At 41.3% G+C, this 14,210-nt stretch overlaps 1 protein-coding gene across 3 annotated transcripts in view; it reads left to right on the forward strand.

The window, feature by feature from the left end:
* The window catches only part of HTR4 (5-hydroxytryptamine receptor 4), a 147,815-nt gene that overhangs the window by 81,232 nt on the left and 52,373 nt on the right, over window positions 1–14,210 (forward strand). The window lies entirely within an intron of this gene.

A 14,210-nucleotide genomic window follows, 5' to 3' on the forward strand; every position in this document is an offset into this window, starting at 1 on the left:
CATGGGTATTTAACAGTAAAGGAAGAATGCAATTTAAAAGTCAGAGGATCACACGAACATGTGCAGCCATCACTGTAGCCATGTCTTAGGGGTTCGTTCTCAAAAGAAAGTGGTGTGCAAATCACGTGATCCGAATTACCAGGGACAATCTCTTACTGCCTCTGGAGTAGTCCAGCAGACCAGGTTTTCCTCCAGTCTTGGGATGGGTGTCTGTTTCTCTCACTGAGGAACAGGAAAAGTAGTTGACTAAAGTTGGAGGTTATGGTTTATCTAAAATATGTGCCTTTCAACACTAAAATCAGAGTGTTCCCAGAGAATTAGTCACACTGGGAAAAGTCTTTAGGGACTGAATCCAGCGGGGGGAGCAGCAGATTCATATCCTATCCATGGGACAGGTGCTCCTTGATGGGAGGTATAATGGCCTACGTTATATACATTGCCTCTCTCTCCCTCTCTCTGCCAAGAACTTATAGTTGAATATGCTTAAGTTAAATGTATGTATAATGAGATTCCACTCTATAACTAGGCATGATGACACTGATAAAACTGAATTGTTGGTTAAAAGCCAGACCCATGCTGTGCCATAGTTTGAAATTTATCTTCATTCGCTTTTTTATAACCATCTGACTTCAGTACATGTACGACTTTTTAAGACAATCAGTATATCCTGGGTGAAAGTTCACATTAGAAATAATAAAATGTAAGGAACTAGACAGTATATGGAAATCCTCCAGGGTGCCCTGCTTGTAATCATTATTCAAATGAGCAGTGAGACTGGAAGTGTTATAGGAACGTGGAGAAGGCAAAGCTGAGGGATCAACCTTATCTCTCTTATCTTGGCCTTTTCTGTCTTTCCAATGCTCTGTGCTCAGCCTTCTCAGGACCTTGGCTCCTCCCTCTGCCTGGAACATTCCTTTGCCCCCTCCTCTCCTGCATGCCTTTTAGATTTTAGCTCAGTCCTCTCTTGATTGCAGAAGGCCTCTCTGACCTCACAAAACACATTCTCCTTTGAGAACTTAGGGCAATTATGATTAAAACCACAATTATAATGAAAAAATTTTTTCTTAAATATCTCTGTCTCCATCAGTGAGAGAAAGCACATGCATATGAATAAGGATAAGGCTCCTGCCCTCATGGAACTTACCTTTTGCTGGGGGAAATTGACAGTTAAGCAATAATCACATCCATACTGATTAAGATGTTTGGTAAACACTATTGAACAACTGGAGGGTACAGCACATTCTCTTTTAGAAGAATGCTGCCAATAATTTCATTTCCTTCTCTGATAGTATACATCAGAAACCCAACTCCGTAAGTAAAACGGAATCAGATGGTTTGGTTTTCCTCTGGGAGCCTGGGACACGTGCCAGGTGTCTCCCTGTTCCAAGAATGATGTTTTCTTTGGGCTGGAAGGTTCGTTCTGGACATCACAGGGCAACAGGTTAGCCTGGAAGAGTAATTTTGTTTATCATCTGGCTTCTGTTTTTGCTGTGTCCCTCCCATGACAGTTGGGCTTGGCTAGGCTGGGGCAAAGCACAGAGGGAGTGTCTCAGGGAAGTGTGCTGTCATCGCTGGTCATGTGTCTCCTGGCATAATGCTTGTGCTCTCTAGAGCTGCCGAGAATCTGCAGGGATGACTCAGAAAGGGTAGTGGTTCTCGAGCAAGAACGCTCACTGTGAATCCTAATTCCACCCAGATGGCAGACTCCTAGATCAAAGCAAAACATGCTGAAATACATTTCCCCAACTCCCATTCTCCATTCACTGTGCTTCCAGGTGCTTTGAGAATTGAATCCTACTTTTTTATTTCTTATTTTTATTTATATTTTTATTGATTTCAGAGAGGAAGGAAGAGGGAGAGGGAGATAGAAACATCAATGATGAGAGAGAATCATTGGTTGGCTGCCTCCTGCACACCCCACACTGGGGATCAAGCCTGCAACCCTGGCATGTGCCCTGACCAGGAATCAAACTGTGACCCCCTGGCTCATAGGTTGAAGCTCAACCACAGCCACACCGGCTGGGTGAGAATTGAATCCTATTAATGAAAGCTTATTGCCTCATTAAAAATAATTTACAAAGCATAATTAAAATCCACGCATCCTATAATATGGGTCATGAGAGGTCAGAACTGCACTAAAGCATAAAGTGCCATTGATTATTTTAAATCTAAGGCTCTGTGGTGAATGAAAACCAACCAAATATCTATAACAGAGCACTGGTTTTAACAGTGGATACTATAACACCATTAAAAACATGAGGAATAGCTTTGGGTATTGTCTTAGAAAGATATCCCTGGTGAGTTATATGAGGGGGAAAAAAAGCAAGTTTCAGACTTTGTGTTTAGGGTAGTACCACTTTTCTAAAATAAATATATAGATGTTTATATCTGGGTATGCATGAGTGAGTGGGGGGAGTACACAAAAACCATCAATGATGGTTATATAGGGATTACGGGGGCGTGGAGCTGGCTAGACTGGATGGTCAGTTGGATTGGTATTGGAAAACTTCACTTTTACTAATTTTGGAAATATATGTTTTAAGCTTCCATTTTCCCTTTGCTAGAAGTTAACACTTCTCGAATGCAAGAGTATCCACCGGAACCTTTTTGCTGAAAGAACTCCTGGGCCAGCACATTCCTCAACTGGCTGAGAATGTTCTGAGTTCAGTGTTAGGAGTTCCCTTTGAAGCCAGAGCACCACTTGGACATGGAAACCTTCAGCCAGTGTATTCTCTCTGCTTTCTCACAGAATGCCCTAGATTCTCACCCTGAGGGAGCCTTCACCATCCCGTCAGCAGATTCTTCCTCCCTCAGACATTCACAGCCATCTACACAACCTTGTGTTTGATCTGTTTCAACAATCTCTTTTCTAATCACCATAGTTTAAAAAAACACACACACATAATACCTGAACATTATAAACATGTCTTCATTTCACAAGTAACACACAAAAATGTCCCCAATTTCTTCCCTACCTCCACGGCTATACCCCTAAGAGGTAACTACTGTAAGTATCGCTCCCTCTAAATTCCAATTATTTTATACCATTAAGCAGATTGGTTATGTGAATATATTTTTAGCTAATGCAAATGCACTTATATTTTAAATCAGCCTTTGAAGAGGGCTTTCCCTGTATGTACCCAAATGAAATGCTTGATTGTAGAGTTCTTACCAACTTGCTTACTGGATGATTAGTAGGGTCTTTTTTCAGTACCATGGGACATAAAATAAATTGATTGGCTCAATTATCTCAAAAGTCTCCCTTCAGACATGGCTCTCTGGAGGATTTGAACAATGACATGCAGTCTAGCATCTCTCTCTGTCTCAGTCTCCCTCTCCTCTTTATCTCTGCCTTTCCTTCTCTTTCTCTCTGTTTGTGGTTCCTCTCTGTCTCTATGTCTGTTTTTGTCTTTATATATTCCTTCTTTGTTTCCATCCTGTTTTCATGTTGGATTCATTTTCACTCTGAATTCAGAAAAAATAGCCTCAGGCAATGTGAATCTTAAACCATCCTTAACTCTGAGTCCACAGGAAGAGAAACTGAAATGCTGTTTCTCATGGAAGAACTTTGGTTGGCTTTGCTTGAGTCACACACTCTTCCCTTAACCAATCATTGTGGCGTGGGGATAACACATCTGGTTGCTGGGTAGAGATGAGGCGCTGTAACTGTGGGCTTTACCACAACATATGGCACTGGAGAATGGCAGTGGGGTTGTTGGACAGACAAGAACAACAGACATCAACTTCTCTTAGGTTGGCCGAAGGACCTACAAGTATCTTTATGAAGCCTCCACAACAAGACACACATGTGTCACCCCCAAGTCTTGTTTATATTGGTTTAAACATCGCTAGCTTCTTCCTCTGGCTTCATATGCCAGACTCTTCAGGCTTAACCATTCTGGTCCCCTTTCTCTGGTGTACTTGTCCTATATTTGGCATTTGATGCAATTCTCTTTAAAAAATCTATTTCACTTCATTGAAGATAGCATTCCCTACAGCATTGCAAGATTTTCTCTTTAATATGTCTAACTGAATTGTCATCCTTCCCCTTGGCAGCCTGGGAACTTGATGTGTTTTAACTGCAAAAATCCTCCAATGGTTTTTCCGCCACAGATTTTCTTTGAAAATAGGTTTACTTGTAAAACATACAATTCTGACTCAAAGGCTGCGTATTTTATACTGTGCCGGAATTAAGTGTCTCTGCATTTCTTATGATTTCCCTGGAGCACGACTCAATTTTGTATAAATGAAAAGTGTCCATCATTATGAACTTGTGTCACACAATTACATTTGTTTCCACAACAGGGCTGAAATGCATCTCTGCAAGGAAAGCATATTATACATTTCTCCCTCTCATCTACTCCGTGAGGGTTGGTTCATGCTTTGTACACCACAGTAATATTTGTCAAGTTGAAGTTCATGCCAGAGGATATGAATCTTATTTTTATTTTCATTTAATCCAATATTTATTGAGTGCCTACTAATTGCCAGGAGCTGAGCAGAGCCCTGGAAATGCAGTGTTGAGCAATCAGAAGAAAGCTGTGAATTGCAGAGATTTTAGTCTGGTGGAGAATGCAGATAGTTGATAGGTAATTACAGTAAAATTGGAGGGGAGGGTGGTCAATGAAATAGAATGAGGGGAAGTCAAAGGAGCTGTTGGAGCACGTGGCCTCCAATGCAGGGAAGGCTCTCGGGAGAAGTGATACTGAAGCTGTGGACAATGTAGATGTCAATAGGTGAGTTATGAGGAGCGACAGTTTCAGAAAACAGCATGTGCAAAGCCTCAGAGGGGGGTTTTAGTGACACATCATCAACTATAGGCTAAATCCTTAGCTCGTCTCTCAGTGCTGTTCCCAAGTTGTCCTCAGTCTGTCTTTCCTATCTTACCTCCCAGTGAGGTGATCTGCTATCATCTCCTGGGTACGATGGATTTCCTGATAACTCCATGTTGCTACCTGTGTCTTGAGTTTCTTTCTTTTTCCAGGTGAATGTACACCCTTCTCCAATACTCAGATGAGAGGTGTCACCTTCTCCCCCAACGAGCCAGGCTTCATTCCCAAAGGAGAGTTGTTGTTTCTTCCTCTGAGCTCCCATAGAATGTTAAATGTAAACACAGCAGTTATTACTTGTTTTAATACTTGACTTATTTGTCTGTCTCACCTTAGACTGTCAGCTCTTTGAGAGTCAGCCTTTATCTCATCCATTCTTGTGTTCTCCTTACAGGCCCATAGTAGCTGTCCCATGCATGTTTAACTGAGCGTGAAATGCTTTGACATGTGAATGTGGTTGTTTGAAATGACTTTGGGGTGCTAGTGCTAGACTCCCAGGTTGACCACTTATGAATTGTGATTTTGGGGAAGTTACTTAAATTCTTTGTGTTTTATCTTTTCACCAGTAAAACTGTGTTAATAATAGTATGTTCCTTTTGGAGTTTATGAATAATAAATTACTGAGTGCACGCAAGGAATATAAGCTAGTGCATGGCACCTAGTAAACATTCAGTAAGTGTTAGCCACAAATTTTATACCATTATTGTTTTACTTTTCAAATGCAAATTTCTCATGGCTATTATGGGTGCTTTCCCAGACACTGGGAGTTGTGTTTTACTTCCTGCTACATAGCTGAGTGTTCTTCAAGATTAGACCCTCAGCCTTCTAGCCCTGAATAGCTCCCTTCTTTCCTTCAGAGAGCTCACCTGTCCTCTGGCTTCACCTGCACTTCCGCTCTGCTCTCTACTGCAATTTTGTCCCATGCAGGACTCTGGGGTCCTCCGGGCTCTGTTGAATAGCCTGTTCAACATCTTGCCTTAAGCACCTTTCTGCTTTCTCAAACCCAAGGTGCTCAAAGTGGAAATTTCCACCGTAAACTAATGTCCTCTTCTACTTTTTATATCAAAGATGCATATATGAGTCATTTAAATGCAATTCCTTGAGGTCAACTTTTACTTATCTCTATGACCAGCTAGATGACAAATCATAGCTGTATTTTCATAAATATCATTCAGATCTATCTTCCTTCTCTTTATTTTTCTCCCATGCTATTTCTGGATCACTGCAGTAGCTTCTTGGTTATTATCTTATCTGTCAAGTTCATCTTTAAACATGTCTTTTCTGTGTCCTCAGCTCACAGAGCTTATAGGGCACTGCATATTCCTGTTCTGGGTAGCAATGCTCTTGTGTAGTGTTGCCCATTTGCTAACATGATGAGGACATAGGCTTTGGCACATGGAGGTTTAAGTCTCTGTTCTACCATATCCTGGCTGTATGATGTTGGACAAGTGAATTAAATTCTCTAGGCCTCAGTATTCTCATATTGAAAATGTGGATGGTGACAACTCCTTTGCAGAGTTGTTCTAGGAATTAGATAGAATATAGAATATATTTCCTGACACATAGTGTACCCTCAATCATGGGTGGTGTGTTAATAGGAATAGAAGTAGTTCTAGCAATAGAAAAGAAAATGAATAAGCACAGTACAGTTAGAGAAATGCCACACACACACACACACACACACACACACACACACACACACATATATATATATACAAGGTACTATAAACAACCAAGGCACAGATGGGGAACCAATTCATATCTCTGGCAGAAAATGGTCTCTCCTTGTGCTTTGGGGGCCAGAAAGAACTTTCCAGGGGATATGACTGTTGAGCTGAGTCTGGAAGGGTCAATGGGACAGCCATCCAGTGTCTGCTGGCAGGCTGGTCAATTCATGTATGTGACCAAGTTTATCTTGCTGACCTTTGTGTGTGTCCAGTTCACCCTGCCAAGATGTTTTCAGATGACATTTTTGTCAGATTATCCTTTTTCCTTTATTCTATAATAACTCGGGAGGACACCTTTCTAGCCAGCTGGTACTCCCTTCTTGTGAATTTTCTTATCATGATGGTACAGAGGAATATTTAATAAAGATGAACATAGTAAACACAAACTCTGCAGATTGCATCTGGGATTATGATCCCTGCAAAGGTTCCATGTGATGGCCCCCAGATCTCTGACAGAAAAGAGTCTCTCCCTGTTCCCCACCCCTAGCATTTTTATTTCCCAAAACCTGAAGTTCTACCTCCTTTCTTAGCTGCGTTCTCAGCCCCCCTTCCTGTCCCTGTCTCCTAGTGAATATACCTGCGGGGATCTTCTTCATTGATCTTCCAAATGACTGATAGCTTGCCAAACTTCTTAGGAACCAGAAGGAAAGGCCTTTAGTTTTTTGTTTTTTTTTCTTGAAGTTACTGCTACTTTTCGCTTTTCTCCACCTCCTTAACGGGCAACCAGAACTAAAATGTAGAAAACCAAAGAGCAGAAGACCAGCCTCTGTCCCAGAGCTCTGCTACAGTGCTTGGCTGAATCACCTCCTGGAGGGAGGACTGGTACCCATTGAATCGCACCATTACTCCAGACTATATATCACCTATTTACCCTTCTTGCCACATAGAATCTACCCCAAAACAGTGATCTAAACAACAATGCATTATTATTAGATTTCACAATTCTGTGTATCAGGAATTTTGGCTTACCTGAAGTCACTTGATAGTATTTAGCTGGAGACTGGAGTGGCCTGGAGGGTCCAAGGCAGTTCATGATATGCATGGCACCTTGGTAGGTTCATCTGGAAGTCTTGGCTCAGCCAAGCCCCTATCCCTGTCTCTGTGGCCCCAGGTCTCTGTACTTGATCTCATGTTCATACATGTTAGATATTTTTACATGATAGCTCATGGCTTTGAGAAACCAAGACTCCTCTTGAAAAATAGGCCTGGGAGTAGCCCACAGCTCTTCCATGTGCTCTGTTGGTCAAAGCATTCCCAGGGCAGCCCCAGATCCGAGGGAAGGTGGCAGACTCCCCACCTCTGGATGGGAGGAGTGTCAAAGAATGTGTGGCCATCTTTAATCCGTCACAAGTACAGCCTCTTACAAAAACTCAGATGCAGTAATCCCCATTTTACACAAAGAAAACACAGCAAGTGATCTGTCCCAAAGTTGGAAGGGCAATCCACTAAAGAGCTTGGACTGGAACCTACTGATTTTCCTGCTTAAGGCAAAATGACTCTTGTAACTCATAAGTTTACCGATTCAGTGGAGCTCATCATCCCCTTGGTCCTAAATTTTAAAGACCAATTCGCTGTGCTTTGAGTTAGGAACTGTGAACAAATGAATCTTGTGAAACATTTCTGTTTTCCTGGGTCCCTTCCAGCACTCAGGTCTTAGCTGCCAGCTGCTATGTCATCTCTTCTCCCCTGTGGTTGATGTTTCTTTCATGAGCTGACCTTGATTAGAGATTAGATTTGGTCTCCGTGATGATCCAGGATGATCTCTTCTTCTATCTCAGGTAGGAGGGCCAGGCCTGGATTAAGTCCTTGAGAGGATGCTGCATGTAATCAACTCCACAACAGGTAGCCAGTATGGTCTCAGTGCTTCTTCTATAGGGTCAACTCATTCACCTTTCTGTTTCTTAGAACCAACTACTGGGGGAGAGATTGAACCAAGAGACTTCTGTTTTACTTGTTAAATAGTTAAAAAGCCGCTAGTTCCAAAATGTATTTGAACCTCTTCACAATAGGTATAAAACAAATATACAGAGAGGGCAAAAGTAGGCTTATAGCTGTAAGTATGCAAAACACAGAGTTTATTCTTATATTATGATTTATTTATTATTGTACTATTTTTATATGAACAACTGTAAACCTACTTTTGCCCACCCAGTATATAAAAGATGAGAGGGGGGTGGGAGTAGATAATAACGGCTATTTATTAAGCTTTATGTGCCAGGAACCTCCTAAGTTTCGAAAATATTATTTTATTAGTTCTCACAGCTAAGCAATGAAGTAGGCATAATGACCCACACTATGATGAGCAAACTGGGTCTTGGAGAAGTGAAGTAACTGATTCTAACACTACAGAGCTAATAGATGGTTAAGGTCCCCAGATGTGAAGACATAAAGCTAAAATCTCCTCTAATTCTGAGTCTAGAATTCCAACTTGTTCTGCTTGCTCCTTTGCCTTCCCTGTGGTAGGAGGGCAGGAAGTGAGGAGGAAGAATTTTCCTTAATTGCAAGAGTGGGGAAGAGTTTAGCTCAAGCTTAAAATAAACAACTGTCTTCTCAGAGTTGTCAAAGTAAATTGTGTCCCCAGAGACATTTAAAGGCAATTTGATCACACATTTACACCTGGCTGCAGTTGGGAAAGCTGGTGTCTGGTCTACCAAAAGGGGTTTGAATGGGGTTTTATAAGAAGTACTTCGCAATGTTTTGCATAAGAAATGACTTTGTACATCTTAGTTAATCCTGGCCATCTGGAACCTCACTTGCCATTTGAACATTCATTTAACCACTTTTTAAAAGTTTTCTAGTTAAAGGAGATTGGGAAATGTCCAATGAAAAGCTAGAGAACAGACCTTGCAGATAAATCTATTCCTAAGATGAGACAGAGCTGCATTCATCTACCAACACTGTCCACCTAGGTTTGAACCAACAACCCTTTCTCTTGAATGTGTTGTAATTCAGCTCGATTAGTAAAGCATGCAGATGTGTTGATGGAAATTTTCCAGTTCAAAAACTTTTGGTGACTCCTCCTATCATAGCATCAAACACCTCTAAGCAAGTGGTTCTCAAACTGTGGTCCCAAGTCATCAGCAGTAGCAGCAGCATCTGGGAACATGTCAGAAATGCAAATTCTTGGGCCCTACTCCAGACCTACCAACCTCTGTTTCCAGGTGATTCTGATGCTGGTGATAGTCTAGACCAGCCTTGGGCAAACTACGGCCCACGGGCCGGATCCGGCTGTTCTATCCGGTTCTCTTGCTCTCCCCTCCGCTCCTTTACTTTGAATTTATATTAGTTCACACAAACACTCCATCCATGCTTTTGTTCCGGCCCTCCGGTCCAGTTTAAGAACCCATTGTGGCCCTCAAATCAAAAAGTTTGCCCACCCCTGGTCTAGACTCAGTGCTCTGAGACCTGCCCCTCAGCCAGCCTTTTAAGGCATATTTACTTTTACTTTCTTATAAACACTCTACTGTCCAGCTATGTGAATATAGGGATATATACTTATTTAGATATATATTTCCTATTGGTGAAATATATATTGATATGAAACGTGTGTCTATAAATACTTTATATATATAGTATATTTGAAATATATAATATTTCTGTCTCTTTGGCCATGCACCTGTATTGCACTTTCTCCTCCACCACCCTTACCTAGTCTCTAAAGTCCAACTTAAAAGACACCTACTAGAGAAAGCCTCCCCATTTCTCTATTAGATATGACCTTTCACATCCCCAAAACATGGTCCCACATTTAGTGTAATTATTTTAATTGGTGGTGATTATGGGCTTATTGTTATTCAACCCATTTTGTGAACATGTACTCTGTCTCTAGCTTTGCACTAAGCACTGGGGATACAGGGGTGAATGAGACAAACATCTCTGGACATTATAAATTAGTGAAGGGAAGACGTTCTCACCTCACACTCTGCTCTTAGAAGGAGTACAGGTGTCTTGGACTCCTGGGTGTCCCCCTGTCTGTATTAAGTTGTGGTGGGCAGGGTGGAAGGGGATGTACTAGTCTTCTCCCATTTGTATAGGATACACCAGAGTATTGCGAACTCTCGTGGCACCCCCTCTTAAGAGATAATGGCACACCACAGCACATGCAGAGGACATGGAGCCCCTGCCGTTGGTGAAAATCACCTCCTCCTTGGCCTCTGCCCACTGGATGCCAGGACCATCACCCTTCCCAGTTGCGACAACTGTAAATGTCTCGAGATATGGCCCAGTATCCCTTGGCAAGCAAAATCAACCCTGGTTGAATATAACTGGGACTGTTTCTACCTATAGAAATGAGGCTTCAGAAAAATAGAAAAGCCCTCTTCAGATGTCCATAGGACCAGTATACAGAAAAAGAATAGAGATAGAAGTTTTAACCTTAGCCAGAGGGTAAAGCTGGAAGTTACAGAAAGTCAGTCTTAGAGGAAACATTCTTAATTTCAGGATCGCCTTAAGTTCCCAATGTACTGTGGTAGAATGGTGAATTCCCAGTCCTTGGTGCATTCACACAGGCTTGCATACACTTCATTGTGGACAGGACTGGGGATTTCAGTATTCCTCAGATTTAGTGTGTGTATGTTTTCATATTTTTTTTATGTTTTGTATGTGGGTATATTGTTCCTAAAGTGGCTTGTAAAGATATAGAATAATCCCTTGGGGACTTAGGGGAGGTAGCAGAGCAAAGTAATAGTAATGAGGGTAATATCCATCCTTGAGTTAGGCTGCCTGGGCTAGATCTGGTTTTTACCACCTGTGGGACCTTAGACAAATCCTAACACTTCTGTGTTTCTTTTTGCTCACCTGTGAAATGGGTACATTTATAGTTCCTACCTCAAAAGTAGTTGTGAGGACTTAATGAGACAATACAGGTAGAGTCCTTATTAAATAAATGGATAGTACCTTTTATTATTAACTCAGCCAGGTTGCTTTGCCTGACCTACAAAGAACTTGCAAAATTTAAAAAAAATCTTTATTGTTGAAAGTATTACATATGTCCTCCCCTTTTTTCTTCCCCCCCCATTAACCCCTCCTAGTCTGTCCTCACCCCGCCCCAGGCCTTCACCATCCTATTGTCTGTGTCTATGAGTTATGCATATATATGCATACAAGTTTTAACTAGCTACTTCTGTCTTTTGGTGTTATGCATGTGTTTTGAGGGCAATTTATGGTAGGAAAAAATATTTTTCTTACTAGCAGGGAAAATATAATCCAAATATAGGAACTAAAAAGCAATGATAATAGATAAAAATCAAATGATCAGATTTTTAGCTAGCTGGTCCTTGATTTATAGACAAAAATTAGAATTTGTAAGGAAGCGTCATTAGTCAGCACTAGAATTCAATTTTTATTAATCATTTTATTCAGTAATATTTATTTTCATCTACTTAATTTAGATTCTTGAATACAGCCTTCAAAAAGATGTTTGTTTTTCTAGATTCTTTGTTATAAAGCAAAGATTAAAGAGATACGAGGAAAGATATTAGGAGGCTTATTTAGGGCAGCTGCCTCAGGGTGCCAAGACCTTGGTGATACTCTTGAACCCTTCCTAGCATCAGGTTATTTTCTCACAATCTTTGCTATTCCTTGGCCTGTAGATGCATCATTCCAATCCTCTGTCCTCACGTGCACATCTTCTCTTTGTGCATGTCTGTCTTTGTGTCCAAAATTCCCTTTTATGAGGATGATCAGTCATTTTAGATGAAGGCCACTCCAATGACCTCATTTTTAATTTGGTTAGCTCTATATATACCCTATTTCCAAATAAGGTCACATTCCAAGCTACTGAGGTTTAGGGCTTCAACATCTTTTTTGGAGGAAGGGGACACAGTTCAACCCATAATAGCAACTTAAAAAAAGAGAGAATTTATTAGAAACAAATAAGGTGGCTTATTAAATTAAAGGAAGAGTTACAGAATGAAGAACAAAAGGGGCAAGAGCATGGCTTCCCAAAGACCCAAGGAAAGGATCTCTCAGCCCTGCCAGGAGCTTGCTGCGGGAATAGGGTAGCATCCCTGACTGTCCCATCTTTGCATCACTCTGCATGATGTCTAGAATCCCAGGAGACACTGATTGGGTGACTCCTTGGCTGGAAATGTCAGAATCCGATAATTGGCTTTCCCAACACCACATCAATAGACGGGATAATTCCCCAAAGACATGGGATGCTATTGCCAAGGAAAAAAAGAAGAAGGATACTAAATTGATACAACAAAATGTCTAATCTAGGTCCTCGAGCAGGAAATGAGAGAGGGAGCAAAATCTGGAAAAAAAATATTTTCATACACACCTAATTCACCATCTCTATGTTAATAATAAGCCTCTAATGATTATTGGTATAGCCATTCAGGAAATAAAATTGCCACTCTGATAATAACTTGCTTTTCTTATAAGTCAAAAGCATGGAGGGAATTCCAAATAATCATCATTCTTCTATTACCAAGTTATATGTAGTTAGAGTTGACTATCATGTCAGTTTCACACACAGGAAAAAAAAAATGAGTTTCTGACCAGCTGGCATGGCTCAGTGGTTGAGCGTCAACCTATGAATCAGGAGATCATGGTTTGAATCAGGGTCAGGGCACATGTCCAGGTTGTGGGCTTGATCCCAGTGTGGGACATGCAGAAGGCAGCCAATCAATGATTCTCTCTCATCATCGATGTTTCTGTCTCTCTCTCCCTCTCCCTTCCTCTCTGAAATCAATAAAAAAACATTTTTTTAAAAAAAGAAAAAAATGAGTTCCTGACTAATCCCCTCTTCCATTCTTTGGGCTCTTGTTCCTTGCACTCTGTTGCAAGTCAAGACACCCACTGTCTCTCTGGCCACAGGAAGCACAGTGTGGCCAGCTGCTCCCTGATACCTTAGAAGGAAAAGTATAATCCCCGCCCCCCATCTCCAAAACCACCCACTATTCATGCTTTAACATTGGCCTCTCCTTCTCATTCCACCCTCTCCAACTTATCCCACCACCACCTCTTCAAAAATATTGCCATTGTTATATTAGTTATGCTTTGAATTAAGAAAAGAAGAGGTGGGGAAAATTAAGTGAACTACATGAAATGAGGGGGATTAGGGGGTGGCTATCATATAATGGTATAAAATCTTAAAGAATAGACTTAGCCTTCCGGCTATCTTTTTTACACTTATTCTTTAGATTCTTGCCAAGACAAATAGCTGATAGATCTACTGTGGTATTTTGCCTGTTGTCAAATTCCATGAACTGCCTGAACATGGAAGTGGTGATCTCTAAGGTTGGAATGGCATGCAAGGAGCAGTCTTGGAGTTAGAGACTTGATCATTGAGTGGGGCAGGCTGCATCTCTTTGTGGAGGTAAGAAGATAGTCAGTATCATAGGCAGAACACAGACTCAGAGAAAGATGAGCAGTGAGCCCTGTAAGGAAGAGAAGACCCGATAAAGGGGGTGAGGCAGAAAATGATGAAACAGGAAATATTTGAAATTTTGCATTCTTAGAGAAACAATGGAATAGTCCAGCCCAGAAGTAACACATGTCAACTCTGTTCACAACTCATTGACCAGACCAGTCACTTGGCCCTACCCAACCACAAGGAGGCCAGGAAGCGCATGTGCCCAGAAAGAGGGGCTGGACATACTTAGCAAACAGCAGTCATGACTTCCTCTTGTCAATATGCCAACTCCAG

The sequence above is a fragment of the Plecotus auritus genome (assembly GCF_963455305.1).
Source record: "Plecotus auritus genome assembly, chromosome: 6".
Classification (NCBI taxonomy): domain Eukaryota; kingdom Metazoa; phylum Chordata; class Mammalia; order Chiroptera; family Vespertilionidae; genus Plecotus; species Plecotus auritus.